The following is a 19,974-nucleotide window of genomic DNA, read 5'->3' as shown; positions in this document are numbered from 1 at the left end:
TGTACCCTGAAGACTAGGGCCTCCCCCCAAAATGTTGAAGGCCTGGACCTAGGTCCCTGAGAATTCAAGAATCAGGAATATGACACCAGCCTTTAATTGATTACCTCTTGACTTTTACATGAAAGAAGAAAACTTTCATTTTGATTAATCTACTGTTATTTTGGATCTCTGTTACTCATGGCCAAAACTCATCCTAAGTGATACAAATATGCAAAAGGTGTTAACTTAATCCTATTCTAATCGCAGATTTTTGTGTATCAGATGGTGTTAAGGATAAAGAAAATATGTCATAATCCCTATCCACATCAAATATATTAAACATTAAATATATTAAATAGATATATATGTACAGGCAATGCTACAAGATGTAAAAGTTAGTTAGTTTAAAACAACAGCTGTGGCCTCATGGTGAATTATTAAAGGTACACAGATTTAATTAGAATTTGAAAAACTGTCCCCTAAATTAATCTTCCACTGACACTAGTTACAATTTATAATTATAGTCACAGAAATTCAAGGATATGTGAGAAAACAAATCTATAGAAAAAATAAGACATTCAAGATATTACTACCTTGCCAAATAAGACTAGATGAAATAATCACCAGACTTCAAATTAAAGCTCTCATGGTTTTGAATTTAATGAAAAAACATAGTTATTTGTGTGTTGAAAGTTGAAAATATCCTTGGAAGGATTCCCTAAATTATCCTCAATTCCTTTGTGAGTCACTGGTCAGTCTTGATTCGGGAAGGCATGAGAATTTTCAGTAGGTCAGAGGACCAGGTGAGAGGGTGAGTGAGACTCTAAGGAGGCTGGTTGTTCTCGTAGCTTCTTTGGAGGGCATCACACACCTGACCACCACCTGCTGTTCAGTCTTCATCTCCTACCACTGTATTCCCTTTCCACTACACTCCAGCCTTGATGAGCTCTTTGCTCAAACATTCCAGGTTTATTCACACCTCACAGCCCTTACGTTTGTGGTTTTCTTTGCCTGGGATGTTCTTTCCTCACATCTTTACATGACTAGTTCCTTCATATCATTCAGGACTCAACTCAAATAGCAATCCCTCAAAACAGCCTCCTTGGACCTTCTAAATGAGTGTCACCTCTCTAGCACTCAGCACTTTCTGAGCCATTACACCCTGTTTTATTTTATTTCGTTCATAGTGCACATAACCTTCTGAATGTATCAATATCTTTTTCTTAAAGCCTGCTTATTGCTTATCATCTGCATTCTCCCATTTGTCCACATCTGTCTGATTTATGTGATATTCTCAGGCAGAGTACTTGGCATACAGTAAGCCATCAATTATTATTTGCTGAATGAATAAATAAATCAGTAAATAAACCAATCATTTAAAAAACTCCTTCAGTGTTTTGAGTGCAACATGTCCATTTTCATACTCTAAAAAATCTGGTAATATGAAAAATAGTAGGGAAATTATCAGGAATTTATGAATGAAGTCTTCAAGTAGAAATCTTACTATTATTTCATCTATAAATGCCATCTATATAATTTGTAAATGACTTACAAAGTAAATGCAGCTCATCTTTTTACCTCATGGATCCCACAGAGGCTGTCTTCAGGTACCACTGGGATCACTTAACTGGCTGGCTCCTTCTAAATAACGTCACTATTTATTTTTGTCTTTCCTTTGGATCCCAGGGACGTATCCATATTCTTGCATAACATTTCTGTTGCTTGCAACCAGAGAACCTTAAGTGATATATCATTGAGAGCAAGCTGAAGAGATGGCAAGCAAGTTGCAGAATCATCTTCTGAGTCAACGCTCCCAAATGCAGACCACTCTTCATTTTGAAAGGCTATAGTCGAAATTTGGACGACTACAAATTGTAATGATGTATTTGCAAAGTAAATAGCAATATAATCCTTTAGCAACTTTTAAGAAGATCTTTGAGTCTAATACTGAAACTACAAGCAAAACGATGTGAAAGGTGGAACCCTTACTCATTAATATTGAGATGGAGATTCATCTTGCATGCTTATCTAATTTATTTGGACTGAAAGCTTTTAACTTCTAAACTGAATCCAAGGGTGAACACTTGCAATTTAGTGCCTCTTTTAAAACTTATCTGTTCAGAATGCATGAATATTCCTCCAGCAGAAGGGATAATAGGCAAGTAAATTAATTATATTTTAACTTTCCAAGCTCATTTTCACTTTGCAAGAACTGTGCAGGGTAACTATTAACCTTTCATTTTAAATGAAGAATTTAAAGAATTACCATGAGGTAATTTCAAACTACAACAAAAATCAACCACATATCACAGATCCCTTCTTGCCAAAAATATCATCCTAAAATGTAGATTGACTTAGCATCATCCAGAAGTACTTTTAATAGCCTTTTTTCAATTTTATTCACAAGTATTCAAGCAAGAGTGCTCATAAAATTGGCAGTTATTAAAGTAGAGGAGTGTCAAAAAATAAAGCTTGTTTGAATCAACTTTCATTTGTTTCCAGTGAATGTTGAACAGAATTACATTTATATATGTCTGATCTCAAAATCCCTTCATTAGAAAATAAATATAGATTCACTTCTTTTATTTAAAGCCGCTTACTCTTTTTGGATTTCAAATAACTAAATTTTTTTTTTTTTACCCAGTATGGTTTCACATGTACAGAGCTGAACTCTAATTTATACTCCACGAGGATCAGATCAAGCCATTTTCCAGCTTGAAACCCCTCAAGGATTCCTTTTGTTTGGGGGATAAAGCTTATGATCTTCAGCAAGCCTGATCAAACAGCTGTTCTCTTCCTGGCTTCGTCTCTCTCTATTCACCACTTTGCAATCTTCATTCCAGGCAGAGTCAAGTCATGGATATTCAATGTGTTCTACTCTGGACGCTTAAGCTGGTGTTTTGTTTTGTTTTGTTTTTCCTTTTATGCTACATTAGCGGAGAGGCAGGACAGCCCCACCACTTACACAGTAACCTCCCTTCGCCTTAGGCTCCAAGATGGCTTGACATAGCACGTCTTGATTTAAAATTTGGACAGGGAGATCATCTCGGTGCTTTGTGACCGCCTGGAGGGGTGGGATAGGGAGGGTGGGAGGGAGGGAGACCCAAGAGGGAAGAGATATAGGAACATATGTATATGTATAACTGATTCACTTTGTTATGAAGCAGAAACTAACACACCATTGTAAAGCAATTATACTCCAATAAAGATGTAAAAAAAATAAAATAAAAATTGGATATTTCATTCATCATAGAATTTTTGCATTAATTTTTATTTTTAAAAATATTGCATTAAAATGTTATTTATCTTGATTACTGGATTTCTGGTGTATCCTTCGGTGGTCCCAAGGAGAGTGAGGTACTCTAGACCCTGCCCTGCCCACTTCTCACATTGCCCCCTCTATCCAGCCCCAGATAGAATGCCAATCATCTTCCTCACTCTCCAGGAGTGTTTGAAGACTTAGAAGCCACTGCCCTCTAGGGAAAGGGAACGGGGTTTTTAGTCAATGATATGATAAACATAACTCACACATATACAACATTTGCCATGAGCCAGTTTCTAAGTCTATTAACAGTTTTACCTCGAAACAAATCATCAAGGTAGGTCCTCAATGAATGGTTAAACCTTGAGAAACACAGAGGTTAAGTGACTTGCTTAACCATACAGCTTTTAGATTTGAATTTCAGAACTCACACTTGTAATCAATATACTGTACTATACTGTCTCTCAATAATTCCAGCTAACGTTTCAATGGACAATTGGAGTCTCTTAAGAAAGGAAAAGGACTAAGGTTTGGGAGTGTGGCAATACAAATTTGGGAGGAAAAGTATCAAAAGATCTGGGTGGATGAGATGCAAGTGAAAGGATCAGGACCGAACCCCAGGGTGCTTTCCCCGGGGTGTGGGGCAGTGGGCAGAGGCAGCATACACAACCCAAGTGGTGGTGAGTGAGATCTAAGGACTGTGCTGAAAAGCCCAGGAGCATCACTGGAGCCAGAAGCCTCCTTTACCCGCACTCAGGTTTGGCCCAGTTTGTGCTGCTATTGGCTTAGGATGAAGACACATGAGCAGCACCAGATTATCCCAGTCTTCAATCAATACCAGTCTGACCACCTTGTGGATACTTTCCTGCCAGTCCCCCAGGATTCCTAAAATTCCAAAATGGGGCTTGCCTTGTACATCTATGGGTTAGTGATGATAGGGAATCCCATCTCTATCCTTAGAAGGTGATAAAAATCACAAGATGCTGTGCTGGGACCTTGGTTACTAACCCTTATTTGCACTGAATATTTCAAGTCCTCAAAAGCAGCATCCTATTTCACCCAAGGACTTGTCACAAGGAGTTTCCAAAGCCTAAAACATTCTTATCTCTCTGCTGCCCCCTCCATCCCACCCTACTACCCCTGGAGAATTCCTATCAATATGACGGCTCAGGTGGCATTTCCTCCAGAATGCTCTATCTATCTGTAAATGTCTGGCTACTGGTCTAGAAGAGAGGTCAACAAACTATGCCAGAGGTCAGCAGACATGTCTGGCTTTCCTGGCCATATAGTCACTGTTGCAATTACTGAACCCTGCCACTGTTGGGCAGTAGCAGCTATAGACAATGTGTAAACAAATGGGCATGGCTGTGTTCAATAAAACTTTATTTACAAAAACACGTTGTAGCTCAGATTTGACTTGTGGGCCATAGTTTGCCAACTCCTGGTCTAGACTATACAATCTCGTGAATGCAGAAACAATGTCTTTTTTTTCCACCGTTGTATCCTAGAACCTAACATCATACTGAATAACAGGAATTCAATGGTACTTGTTACATATAAGCTGAATTAATTATTCAATGTTAAAGAAAAGTAATTGGATTTTCCCTGCAGTTAGGGGGACTAATAAATTGCAGTCTCTGTTTTAAACTCTACTTCAGTGTCTTGAAACAAGATGGCATTTTATACGTTTTTTTTTTTAATCTGTTATAGTAGCTAAGTATTCAACCCTAAAAACAGACAGATCTGTGCTCATACCATGTGTCCTTAGGAAAATAGCTTCTCTGAGTTTTAGTTTGCTCATTTATAAAATGGGAATAATATTATTTCACTTTTAAGGCTGTTGTGAGGATTAAATGGCATAATTTATATGAAATATTATTATACATGAGCAATCCAACATTTCATATTGTCACCAACAAAAGTTAATTGTGCCAAATAAAGAAGAAAAAAGTAAAAAATAGGAATAAAAATTGCCACCACTTCATTAGCATGACTGAATCCATCTGAGTTTCCACACTGAGTTGTATTGATGCTGACAGATCTGCTCTCAGTATCTAAGTGATTACTTATGAGACTTTGCATCTCCAAATCACCAAGGTAAACACTTCACTGCTGCTGAGAAAAATCAAACCTCACTTTGTGTTTAAGCATAGAGGACACTCCTTCCAGGTGGCTTAAAGGATGTTTTTTTCAACACAAACACACTTTTCATCTTTAATACCCAAGACAATGAGTATGAATACCAATGTAAAGAACCATTTAAGAGTGAGAAAGGCCACCACTGGGAAGGTAGAAGCAATGTGAAATTTAACTTTTTGCATTCAAAACTGGGAGGGATGGCTTTCATGGAATTGAAGCATGGTGTAAAAGGTAAAATGAAAGGTTTTTAATTTTATGTTTTCATGTATAACAATCATTTGAATCTTAATTACGTTGCGAGTTTACACTGATCTTTGCAGCAATGGCCTGAAAACACACACTTTACATTTAAATTGCAAAGTCAAAAATTGAAAAGGTAAAATGTAGGCAAGATTCTCAAATATCGTTTTGTTTTCTTGTGTTGTTGTTTTTATTTTACTGATGTATTTAACAAGCATTCAGTACTATATGTAGTCCTATGCATTTTCGGAGATGCTTAATAAAAATTTGTTGACTTTGTATAGAAAAGAAAAATAAGACGTTATAGCCATCCTCTAGGTGCTTAAAATCTAAACAGAAAAACAATGAAGGTTCACATGAGGAAGTTAGGTTTCATTTGATATTGCTACACAATAGTAATCAAACTAACTATGAACAGCAGCAACATGTTATATACAACACAGGCGAATTTAAGCATTCCAGTATTTTGTATTTGGCTTTATCATAGTCTTTTCACAGCAGTCTATTCATCTATTCACCCACTTCTCCATTCATCCATCCACCCATCCTATTACTTCTACAAGAATGCACTCTGCATTTTTGTAATTATGCCCACTGAGTCCTGGAATCATTTAAAAGAAGATAAAGAATAGTCGGTGATTTGAGATGTTAATAATCCTCATAAAGAGAAAAACTTACATGAAAAACGGTCAATACAATGACTTGGCCTTATCTTCAACCTTCATGATTCCCAACAAAGTTGTTACCCCCAGAAGAGTATTATGCAATAATTTCTCAGTCCCAGCTTCCTCCAAATACCATCACAAAAAACTAAGATCTTTGGGAGTGAGGCGAGAACTTAGGGGCTTGTTGAATTTAGCGGTTCAATGCCTAAACTGAAAACTACAATTTTAGAAATTAATGATTTAGTCCAACTCTGGCCCATCACTCACCCCCAAGTGTCTGTGTAAGAAGATACTTAAACCCAGAAGTTAAAGTAGAGATAGGAAAACAAAACCTCAGTTTTAATTTCCTGAGCTCAAATAGACTCATGGACCCTAAAGAAAAATGGAATGTTCTCTCTATCAAGGAAAACATTTCACAAAACTTTGTGGTCTTTTCTCTAAGGTGGATCTGAGTCAAGACTGAAACTGAAACACACTTGAAATTAACTCACCCTCTTCTGAGAGCAGCCTTATCATCAGATTCACTATTTGCTTTATTAGCTGTGGTGATCAGATATATTCGGCTTCCAGTTATTGAACTCAGATTCCTCAGTGTCAGGCATGGAGCTAATAAGCACTCAATATTTTCTACCTTACTCATTTCCCAAGTCATTCTTCATCCCTGCTTTGATTTTATAGATGCAGAATCTGAGGTCCAGAAAAGGAATGTAATCTACCTAAGACCACACATCTAACTAAAAGATAACAGTCAAGAAGTTTAAGCTCATGTCTCTCTTTGAAACCAGGATTTTGAAAATGATTTTACACATGATGGAGCCACTAGAGTTCTCCAGAAACCCCTCAGTGATCTGCTGACAAGGAGTGTATGGAGCTGTCAGAGCCCCTTACCCTTCATGGTCGCCACAACCAGAGTAGTATGTGTGCCATCTGCTTTATACGTTGGATGAGTGAATAAGAGCCTCTCAAGAAAAGTGTCCAGGCCTAGAAGTGTGTTTAGAACCCAAGGATCCATTTCATCCTTCTCACTTTTTTAGATGGGAAAACTGAGAGCCAGAAAAATAAAAATCTATAGTGTCATGAATGATTCACACATGAGTGTCATGTTAATAATACCTAATGCTTAATGAGTACTGACTCTGTAAAAGCATTATCCTAAGGGATTTCAATAGATTAACTCACTTACTCCTCATAAAACCTTCTGAGATACTTACTCTTCTAGAGTAAAGTAGTAGGCTTATCATCATTTGCATGTAATAGAAATAGAAGCTCAGAAATTTTAAACAGCTTGACCAGGATGACACAGCCAGGGAGAAACAGAGTTGAGTTTCAAACCAAGGAAGTTTGGCTTTAGATTTTAAGCCCTTAACAGCAACTCAATACTGCCTCTAAAATCTAGATTTAGGATTTCAACAGTAGTGTTCTCCTTTTCTATTTTTTCTTTACAACACGCTGCTTCTATTTGTTTATTAAATTTGAGTTGATTGATGAAAGATGCCCACAGAAGTCAGCTGATCAATATAACATTCTTTCCAATGGAGAAAAATCTTCCCTTCCTTTTTGGGTCACACAAGTAACTTTTGGATCTCAAGATCCCATCTAATCATTTTGTTATTTAAAGTTACACAATGAATAAGACCACAGAAGAATCAGTCACTCATGAGTTTATCTTGTGGTTCTTGGTACACTTGAATGGCACCACATTGCGCATAATTTTTCTAAGCCCTCTTTTTAAAAAAACATAGCTAGCATTTCATCAGTTCAAATGTTCTAGCCATGATTCCCTATGAGGCCTGGAAATGCATGTTTAATAGTCAGTAGTTTGAAAAGCAACTATTTTACATACAAAGACTGGATCAAATGAATGCCAGTAAACTTCCCAATCACATAATTTATGTACAGTATTTAGAAATGAAAATTTTCAGATCAGCAGGCATGTTCCACCTGACAAGAACCTAGAAAGGGTTTTACTTTAGCAAAAATACCCAAAAGGTATTGTATAGAAAAGTATACTTCGCCTTTCACCTTTTCTTATTCTAGCCTATTTACTAATGGGAAAAGATTTCTATGCATCTTATTTTTAGCCTTCTTGAATAATAAGATAAATTGAATCTAGTGGTTTAAGGAACCCAAATCAAATCAGTATTTACCCCTGAAATGAAAGAACCATAAAGTACCATGTAAAATACTGACTGATCGATCATGAATCAGTGTAAGATCACTAACTTTTTATTAGATATGCAAGTGGTGCCACCAAAATATTTTTTGCCATCACTCAAAGTCTTTAATAAAGCTATAAATGTAACTCGGATATTGGTTGTCTGCATAATTCCCAAGAAATTGGCCAGGTGAATCAACTCAGTGAGATAAGTAAAAATTTGACTCTCCGCACCTCACCTTGAATTGTTAAAATGTTCAAGTGAGTTAAAGAGTCTTTTCTGGTAAAATATTTGACCCATTCAGTTTATAGGATGCTTTCCATTCCTTTAATACCATTTATAGGAAAGCATTTCTAATGGTTAAAATGTAAATTTGGCTAAATCTTTTCCCAGAATGCTTTACTTTACATATTTCAAAAGAAAATGAGATTGAGTTTTCCCTTTTGATTTTTCCAATCATGACCACACACTTTCCCAGAGTAACTATCTTTCCCTCTCCAGCATGCCTCCTAATATTAAAGAAAGATTTTTACCAACGTTGCCTTTTGTCCATTACTGGCAGGGTATCTCCCTGTCACCTCAGTAGATCTGAGCTTCAGAATCCTATTAATGTAATATTTCTGCTTTCCGAATCTGCAGACGCCGGAAAATGTGATTAAATCCCGGAACGTATGGCATGTCAGCTTTACGAAGTTTCAAGTTAAGTTAATTTCATACTAATTAAGGATAAAAGTTCCTACCTTGATCCACACTAGTGCGTTTTAATGCACAGTGCACAATAATTCCTGCTCGTGGAAATCACTAAGAAAGGTAAGTGTGATGCCTAATGAAGATGAACTTTGTGGTGAGCTCCTGCAAGTAAGAGTCTGTGAGTCCCTTGGAAGTTCTGAGGGCAGGAGGGTCCCTTCCCAGTTCAGAGCCACCCACTACCCCCTCCATCCCTACTCTTACATTATCTACTTCTAAGTATGGCAGATAACTCTCCACAGATGTAAGAAATAGTGAGGACATCAAATATAAAGTACATTTGACATATTCTCAGTTTCCTGAGCATAGATTAATTCACACAGACTTCATAACTATAGGTCGTTCAATGTCAGACGTTAAAAATGAAACATTCAAATGATACTTGGAACTCTGTGTTTTGGAGGGTTTTTGTTTGTTTTTTAATTATAGTAAAATATGCATAATGTAAATTGTACCATTTTAACCATTTTTAAGATGACAAATTCAGTGGCATTCCGTATGTTCACAATGCTGTGCAACCATCACCACTACCCAGTTCCTCCAGAACTTTTTCATCACCCTAAACAAAAATCCTGGACCCATTAAACAGTAACTTCTTACACTCCTCTCCCCACAGCCCGTGAAAACCAGCATTCAACTTTCTGTCTCTAGAATTTGCCCATTCTAGGTACCTAGTGGAATCATATAGTATTTGTCCTCTTGTGTCTGGTTTACTTCATTTAGCACCATGTTTTTCAAGATTCATCCATGCTGTAGCATGTATCAGAATTCTATTCCTCTTTAAGACTGAATAATATCTCATTGTGTGTACATATCACATTTTTCTTTATCCATTCATCTGTTGATGAACATTTGAGTTTTGGCTACTGTCCACAGTGCTGGTACGGACACTGGTGTACAAGTATTGCACCACTATGTTTTTAATCAGCAGGAATATTTAGCATTTGATCTTATCGGAAGGAATTAACTACTTACTTGGGAAGTATTAAGCTTTATGATTCTCTTCACTTTCCAATTACTACTAAACAAAACAACAAACCAATAATTATAGACTAACAACGTGGAACCAAAATGTATATTTAGGACTTAATACATGTCAGGCATATCTTAGGGACTTCATATGCACTTTCTCACTTAATGCTCCCCAAACCTTATTAAGAATTACGATTTTTACACGCATTCCACAAATGGGAAAACAAGCAGTAAAGGCTAGGTATTTTTGCTCAAGATAAAATAACTAGTGGCTGAGCTGGGATTAGAACTCAATTTTCTGATCCCTGAGGTTGCATTCTTAAGTTTTATGCTTTACTGCCAGATCAATGCTAAAATATAAATTGCTTTAGATGCTGATTTCCTATCTACTGGAGAGTAGATTAGAGATGTCAAACAAACAAATCTGTGAAGAAGAAGGCAAGCTTGTTTAAATTTTTGCAGAGCTCAAGGGAAATTTAAAATGGGTTAAAACATAAAGAGAAAAAAAAAAAAAAAAACATAAAGAGAAAGTTCCAAAAGCATGGGGTCAGATCCAACAAATTTTCTGCCCTCTCCTCCCCTACTTCTCCGCTCCCTCCTCTTCCCTCCCCCTCCTCTCTTCTCTTTCTGTCGCTGTCTCTCTCTACACACACACACACACACACACGCACGCGCACACACGCACACACACGCACACACACGCAATGGCAGGAGGCTGTAAGAAAGAATATAGAGAAGATGAAATTTTAAAACAGAAATTTTAAAAGAGGAAAAATAGAAGACAACCGACTAGAAATGAAAGAAATTTGTTTGTAGTGGAGGACTGCTCCATCTCCTGTTTCCCAAGTGCATTTTAGAAAAAATGAAGAAGTGACAAGGGCCAAGAGACTGTACATATACCAGGAAAGAAGAGTTGTCGAAAATTCCCAGCTGACATCAGGCTTACGTTTTTTGGCCTGATACTTATCACAAAGCCATCCCAAAGTTCATGAGATTCTGGAAAATATGGCGGGTTTTTTGGTTCAGAATGAACCCACTTCCTTCCAAAAGATAGCTGGGACTCTATTAGGAAGAAAAAAGAAGAAAGTAGGTATTATGTAGGCAGCTAACAATGATGAACACAGGTGGGAGACAATAATAAAATATGTTCATGAAATTTTGATATGAAATCATAAAACATCAAAATAGATAAAGAAGAATTTTAGAATACAGGAGAAATGGTCTGAAATAATTTAATAGCTAGAAGCTGTGAGTTTTGACAAATATGAAAGCAGGCAAAACATTAATAAGACCTTGATAATTTAAGTAATATAATTGATAATGTTGCTTTAAGAGCTGCAATTGCAGCCTACAAAGAATACAATTCAGAATGTTTAAAAAAATTTATAGGGCCACAAAGAAAATTTCAAAATATTGAAAAACAAAAAAGCATACCAACGATCATTGATATCTGACCAGAATACAATAAAATTATGTGTTTTAAAAGAAGGTTAAATTGAAACTCAATGGAGGAAGGATAATCTTTCAATAAATGGTGTTGTGTCTATACACAGGAAAACCTAGATATTGACCTTAAACCTTATGAAAAAATTAACTCAAAATGGATTATAGACCAAAATGTAAAATATAAAACTATGCAACAGCTAGAAGAAAACAGGAGAAAATCTATGTGACCTTGGATTTGATGATTTCAGATACAACACCAAAAGCATGATCCATCAAAAAAAAGTCATAAACTGGATTTTATTAAAATTAAAAATTTTTGTTCTGTGAATGATACTAATAAGAGAATGAACAGGCAAGCCACAGGCTAGGAGAAAACTTTTGCAAATAGATATCTAATAAAAGACAGGTACCAAAATATACAAAGAACTCTTAACACTCAATTATTTAAAAAAAAACACAACCAATTAATAAATGTGCAAAAGACCTGAACAGACACCTCAAAAAAGATGATAAATATACAGATGATAGCTGGATAGACGGTAAGATAGCTAAATATATAGATCTATAGATAGATAGAAAATAAGATATGAAAAGATATCACTAGGAAAATGAAAATTGAAACAACAAGATACCACCACACACCTATTAGAATGGCAAAAACAACAACAACAGAAAAACCCTGACAATCTTCCAATAACTCATCAACCCAGCGTAATTGTGTGGAAAAAAATCAAATTTCCATTGAGAGATATTCTTCAAAATACCTGATCAATACTCTTCAAACTTTTCAAAGTCACTAAAAACAAGGAAAACATGAGAAACTATTAAAATAGAAGCCTAAGGAAGCATGACTTAATCTAATGTGAGATCCTAGACGGACTAGGAATGGGCTGGAACAGAGAAAGGACGTTAAGTAAAAACTAAGGAAATCTGAATAGAGACTTTAATTAATAATACTGTATCAATATCGGTTCATTAATTGTGACAAATATATTAATTCAAAGACATTAATAACAGAGAAACTGGGTATGGGGTATGTAGGGAGCGGAGAAGTAGGGGAGGAGAGGGCAGAAAATTTGTTGGATCTGACCCCATGCTTTTGGAACTTTCTCTTTATGTTTTAACCCATTTTAAGAGGAAGTAGGAACTCTGGAGAATCTTTTATGTAAATCTAAAACTATGCTAAAATATAAAGTTTTTAAGTTTAAAATATTAAATCTAAAAAACCAACAATTTTTTCTCTAATAAATACTTCTGTATTAAAGAGGAAATCAAAACTGTAATTGTGGGCCATTTACTATAACTTCAGTAAAAATAAAGCACATTAAATTTTATAGCATTTGACCAAAAATGGAATTCAGATAAAAGCCATCGCTCTAAATGTTATAATTAATAACTATAATGAATAGACATTGAACTGATAGCCCAACTTGAGAATTAGAAAGATGACAATTAAACAAACCAAGAAAAGTAGGAAAAATACATAAACATAACATCAATTGAAAACTGAAAAAAACAGTGGATTTAATAAACCAATTCAAAAGCAGATTAAAAAATTTACTAACATAAAAAAGTTCTGACAGGGCTTCCCTGGTGGCACAATGGTTGAGAGTCCGCCTGTCGATGCAGGGGACACAGGTTCGTGCCCTGGTCCGGGAAGATCCCACATGTCGTGGAGCGGCTGGGCCCGTGAGCCATGGCCGCTGAACCTGCACATCCGGAGCCTGTGCTCCGCAACGGGAGAGGCCAGAACAGTGAGAGGCCCGCGTACCACACACACAAAAAAAAAAGTTCTGACAAATCATTTTTAAAAGAAAAGAAAATACAGTCTACCTTACTACAAATTTAAGCATATATATACATATATTTGCACATATATGTATGTATAAGTATTACCCTCATACAGAAATCAGAATGAAAGGAATGCATTCAATTAGTAATAAGATTTACCTTCAGGTGAAAGGAGTTACATGCACTTTTTAAATCTCTTTTTTATATTTTCTATATGTTCCAAATTGTCTCCAAGAGTTATGTTTGTCTTTTAGAGACAAAAGCAACACACTTTTTTTAAAGTAGAAAAAAATAATGAGTCTATGCAACCCACAGAATATTGTCTATGAGGTGATTCAACAATAATAATCCAAATAACTGTTGCCTGGGAGATATTTAAAGGCAAGATATAGAAAGAACTTCCATAATGCTGAGTTTCAACGAAATCATTTTCATGTTGGTGTCCCAAACAGAAATAGATTTTTCCCAGCACTGGAGTGAGGCAATTCGTTCCCTCCTCCCAGCACACAGTGTAAAATCAACCAGTGGTCACGGCCACATAGAAGGCACTAATGAGTGAACAAAGACATCCATCCCAAGGATTCACCGTAGAGCGACAGGGCAGCACCAAGAAACAGCTGTTCCTGAAGCTAAGAAAGAGAAGCAAAGTCTTCCATGACCGTTTCCCTATCAAGGGCATAGAAAAGAGTAAACCTCATTCCCAGAAGGGCTTGGTGGGAAAATGGGCAACGCAGCACAGACAAGCATAGGACAAAACTAGCACTGGACACACAGAAGTAAATCAGCACCGGTCCTGAATTACTCCTTGGGCACATCCTTTAAAACAATGGTCTTAACAGTAGGTTGCACACAATCCGGAGCAGAAACTGCACACATGTCAGAGTAAGGTGGGAAGAGAAATGCAAGAACTTGTTGCAAATTTCAGCGTTGATAACACAAGCTCCTTTACAGGCTGCCTGGGAATGATCCCACCTCTATCACTTGTTAACTCTGTGACTTTAGGCAAAGCACTTAATGTTTCTTGTCTCCATTTCCTCATCTGTGACAAGTGAGTAATAATAGTTCTGACTTCACAGGATTTTTGGTTAGGATCAAACTTATTAATGCAAGAGCATTTAGGACAATGCTTGGAACACACTTGAATAAGTATTCAAATATTAGCAATTACTATTCTGTTTAGATTTAGACTTTTAGCACATCCTTTAAATTTACTTTTATACATGTTTCCCAATGTACATGATACATTAGTTCAGTAGTGCATACATAGGATTTATAAATGAATAAACATTTACTGAAGTGCATACTTATTTTACATGGGATATGCAATCAAAATAGTCTGGAGACTGAAGATTGCAGAGGCCCTTCACATGGAGCATCAGGAAACATATCCTACCAGCTGAATTTTTCTTATAGTCTGTTACTTCTAAAATGAATGAGCATGTTTAATTTGTGAAAAGTTTAAATACTAAGTGTGAACTTTGTCACATTTAACCATTTCACAGGTGACTTTATGAAATCTTACTTTTAAACCTCCTCCCAAGGGAAAAAGGACACACCTTTCTTAAAGAAGAAATCCAAATATTAACTGTAGATACTCCCCCATCCAGGAGATTAAGCTTAATTCTACTCCCCACCCTCCCATCACCACCTCTAGTGCAGCCTGGACTTAGTAACTCACTTCCTAAAAACAGAGTATGGAAAGGGAAAAATAGGAAATTTAAACCTGAGAAACCTAGCAGGTACCACCCTATCCAAGTGGTCAAGGTCAACATCACCATTGATAAGTCATGTTGCTATCATGTACCCTGATATGATGTCATGAGGCTACATTGCCTCTAGGGACTTCATCCCCAAACATCATAATCCCAGTTTAACATACTAGAAATATCAGAGCAATCCCAATTGAGAAACAGTCTTCAAAATACCTGACCAACGCTGCTCAAAACTACCAAGGTCATGAAAAACAAGAAAAATGGAAAACTGCACAGACCAGAAAAGACTACAGAGACGTGATGATTAAGTGTAACATGGGATCCTGGATTGAATCCTGTAACAGAACAAGGATATGAGTGGAAAAGTTGGTGAAATCAGTATAAAGTCTAGAATTTAGTTAATAGTAACATACTAAAATTCATCTCTCAGTTTTGACAACACTACAATAGCTAACATGAGATGTTAACATCAGGGGAAGCTGGTAAAGGGTATGCAGGAACTCTCTATACTCACTTTGTAATTTTTCTGCAAATTTAGAATTATTCCCAAACAAAAGCTTCTTAAAAACAATAAATGTTTTAAAATATGATAGAAAGCCCTCTAGGTCTGGATAGTATTACAGTGTCTAGATCAGGTTTTGAGAGTATGTCAACAGCAGGATAAACTATTAAACATCCTACATCTAAATTGGGCAAAACTAGATAATTAACATTAAGGTGGCTTATTTATGCCTGAATTCACCTATGAACAAGTACAGCCTGGTTTAAGTAAATGATTTTTTTACAAATCTTTAGTGTTAAATTCAATTAGCCAATTACAGTAATTTAAAATAATCGGGGACTTTGGGCAATAAATAATCATTTCAATTGAACTTTCAACTTGTTTTAACATTGCATTAAGATTTTCCATAGTCCTTATGCTCCTCTGATTTTACTAGAAAATTGCCTCTGAATTTTAAAGTGTGTGTTAATAGAATGGCGAGACATTTAAAAGTAAATGAAAAAGTGCCCTGTGTCCAGCAGTGTGAAATTTAAGTAGAAATAGCAGGGCCCTAAGAGTCATGGAAAAATTTTATGACACTAGAAGTGTTATTTGAATATTGTCTATAAATAGTTATAAAGGACTGATATATTGTGCTACTTGAGACTCTTAAAATTGTGACATTTTTAACTAGAAAATTTGAAATGTTTGAGAAAAAATAAATACTTCAGTGTGATTCAATCTTCCTGCCTAGATTCAAGAGAGCTACATTCTGTTAAAAGAAATAATAGCCACCTTCCCTTACATCCATTTCTCCCTTTCCTCCATCTGTGACTCTCCTAATCAATTGCATCTCAATGTAGCTTCCAGGTTTTGTTCTTTATCTGCTGGCAGGTAGACGTAGGGCATAAAAACAATATTACAACACCAGTGAAATCATTTTATAGTCAACTTAGCTGAAATCATTCAGAATTGGGTAGTAGGACCTGAAATCTCAGTTGATTTATTTAAAGTCTTACGATGCTCTACTCCCCTTTTCAGGGCATGCTTTTGTATTCAATGGCTGTCCTCAGCCTAAAACATTGTGGTGAGTTTAGTGGGTATGAATTCTACTCTGCTATACTTGATATAAGAAAAGTCACATTATTTTTATTTTTCTAAATGGAATTTAGTCTGACTCCATGCATTCCCCTGATTGGATAGGTACATATTCCAATGTTAGAGTTGCTGGAACTTTCCATCTCAGTTGTTACTGGAGCTCCCTCACCAAAAAAGAAGACGTGATTCTTCAAGGCAGGTAACAGGTTATATACAGGCCAGATTCAAACTTAGGAAAGATCTTTGGTTTTCACTGACCCCAGTTACTGCTGTCAGGAAGGAAGAAAATGTTCCTTTACCCTTCTAGCTTCTGGCTGGCCTAAGAAATAAATTGACATGAGATAAATTAACAGGAGAATATCAAATTTAATTTTGTATGTACGGGAATGCCACATACATGGGAGGTTCAGAGACAAAGCTAAAATGAGGTATATATGCCATTCTGAGCTCATGAATGGGATGAGGCCTAGGGCTTCCAAGGACAGGAGGGTCATTTACAGGATGATAAGAAGAAGAGCAAATGTTTGGTAATCAGAAGTTTGCCCTACCATATAGATGAGGCCACTTAGATAAAATTTCTCTCTGATAATAACTCTTTTCTAGGAAAAATCTCCAATTTAAATTATTCTAGGTAGTTAAGGGAGGGACAGTAGTTTCTCTTGAACCTATAGGGTCTCAACTGCCTTAAGCTCAAAATAATCCTCCTACAAAGGTGGCACATTTTGGGGAGGCTCGTTCTGAACCCCTACACTGCTTTTTAATGCTCATTTGTCCAAGCCACTGTGGTCTGTTGTAGCAGGCAGCTCTCTGCTACATTAGAACTAAGCACCAGTGTAGGAGACTTCACCTAAATTAGAAAAGTACCACCCAGCCATTCCTCGCGGAGGTCCTTGTAAGTCTTTGGAACACTGCAGGACACGGGTCTGGGAAGCAGTGTGCCAGAGCTGGCTTGAACAAGCTTACAAGAATTGATGGTTAGCTTTTCAGAAATTTTGCAAGGTGGTTGCTAAACCTGAACATTACTGAAAAGTAAATAATGTAAACTTAAATTATGTTAAAAACAAAGGTATTAAATATACAAAGATTATCATTCCCTAATATTTTACTATACTTTATTATTTATGCTGAGTTTACTTATGTCTACTTTATCTGTACGATGCAAATACTATATGACAGTGGGCTACTTCACTTCTTCTCCCAATTCCTCATTCAGTGTCCTCACATTGGAGCCCTGAAGCCAAGGATAGTGGGAGGATTTACAAATGGAACAAATCAGAAATCCATAAAACTTGTGGATTTCTAGACTTAAGAAAGGGATAGAGAGAGAACATGCTGATAATGCAGATTAAACTTAAGCGTGCCATGCGTATAGTCATTACATTGTGAAAAATATACAACACACACACACACATACACACACAAATGGTAAAAACTGAGGAATTACCCTTCCAGTTTCCAAATACCCTTCCAGGAATTACCCTATTATTCAATTCAGCAAAGAGGTTTCTCACATCACCGATGAATGAGTGAGGTTACATTATGTCTTCAATTTTTCACTTCCATCTTTTGAAAACAATCAATCAACATTCATATTGGAACTACACTTCTTGGTCAATTACAATCATAATTTGGCTACAGATATAAGAGTTTAGCAAAAACTAATGAAGATATTCTGTGAGATTCAATTGGTTACATGGAATTTACAATAAAGTATATTGTATATTTTCTTAACGTTAGTATATTGTGTGCTACACATCCTTTATATCAGTAAAATTTATTATGATCTCATCTAGTCCTATATTTGTATACATGGTTTTTCAAGGAGCCAATGGTTGAACATTTACTAGCACCCCACTGGATACGGGACCTGTCGACACCAAAGAACAGCTAACTCCTTCCTACCCTTCATTGATCCTAGTCACGTGGAATTTTTCTAAGACACCCTGATTCCAGCATTTTTCTACCCATCCCCCTAAAAATTCCTCTTCCCTAAATCTCCCTTAAGAACCATTTTTCCCCTCAGTGGAAATGTAGGCACAAAACTCTGGTCTTCCTTCTTGGAGGTAAAGATGGGGAAATGGATGCTCAAAATTGTCAGGTTGCCTTGATTTAGAGTTTTTGGAGTTTGGTTTTGATTTACTCATCCTAACTAACCCTGTTTATACAGGATATTAAAGAGTTGTCTAATCTTCCAGTATGGTCAGCTTGCTCAAAAGGTTTTACAACGCATGGTTAATTTCTCTCTCCCACTCTCTCCATCCTCCCCTTCTCCCGTTGATCCACAGGCTTACTGGTATCCTAATTAAACTGCTGAAACTGTAATATATATCCCCTGGGGACCTAAACAGAAAAGGTTAGATTCTCTGCCATAATGACTTGAGAAAACTGAGCTCTGATCGCCCAAATACCACATCAATATAGTGTGAGAGCTAAGACAACATCTATTAAAAATTACAAATCCATGCTTTTGAAAAATAGGCAGATGGTTTAATTTGTCTATTTCAAAATGGCAGATCAAGTCATTCCCTTTATAGGCATATTTTAAATGTAATCAAAGCAACCAATCCTTCATAGATGCTGGTAAAACACCTGAGTAATTGTAATGTAATAACTGGGGTAACCCTCCAACAGTGCTGAAATAACCCCAGAATCTGTGTACAAGAGAAAAGATCCAGAAATAGTTCTGGAATAGGATTCAGTTAGCACATACCAGTATTAAATGATGTCATGATGTCAACAAGCCAATTTACTGAAAATTTAAATCAAATCAGTATCTTGGTAGTCCTGTAAGCAAAATCAACCAAATAAACCCATTAATTATTTTTTTGCATTGTTCAACCAGCCACTATGTCTCAGAATTCTAGCTTGTATAGCAAGTGGACGTGTATGTGGACATTTCTAAAGGGGATATTTCCAAAGGTGAACTTTTCATGATGATACCAAAATAATTATTCTCTTGACTAAAAGATCATATTAAATCAATTGTATAGATATTGTTAAAAAAAAAAAACAGCTGATTGTGTTGGCAAAGGAATTACAACATTAGCTCTCTATTTTTTAAAAACAAATCAAGGACTTCCCTGGTGGTCCAGTGGTTAAGAATCCGCCTGCCAACGCAGGGGACACGGGTTCAAGCACTGGTCCGGGAAGATCCCATGTGCCGCAGAACAACTAAGCCTGTGCACCACAACTACTGAAGCCCATGCCCATGCTCTACAACAAGAGAAGCCACCGCAATGAGAAGCCTGCGCACCGCAACGAAGAGTAGCCCCCGCTCACCGCAACT

This window comes from Phocoena phocoena, chromosome 15 (assembly GCF_963924675.1).
Source record: "Phocoena phocoena chromosome 15, mPhoPho1.1, whole genome shotgun sequence".
In the NCBI taxonomy this organism is placed as follows: Eukaryota; Metazoa; Chordata; class Mammalia; order Artiodactyla; family Phocoenidae; genus Phocoena; species Phocoena phocoena.
Note: the sequence above shows the minus strand (reverse complement) of the source record.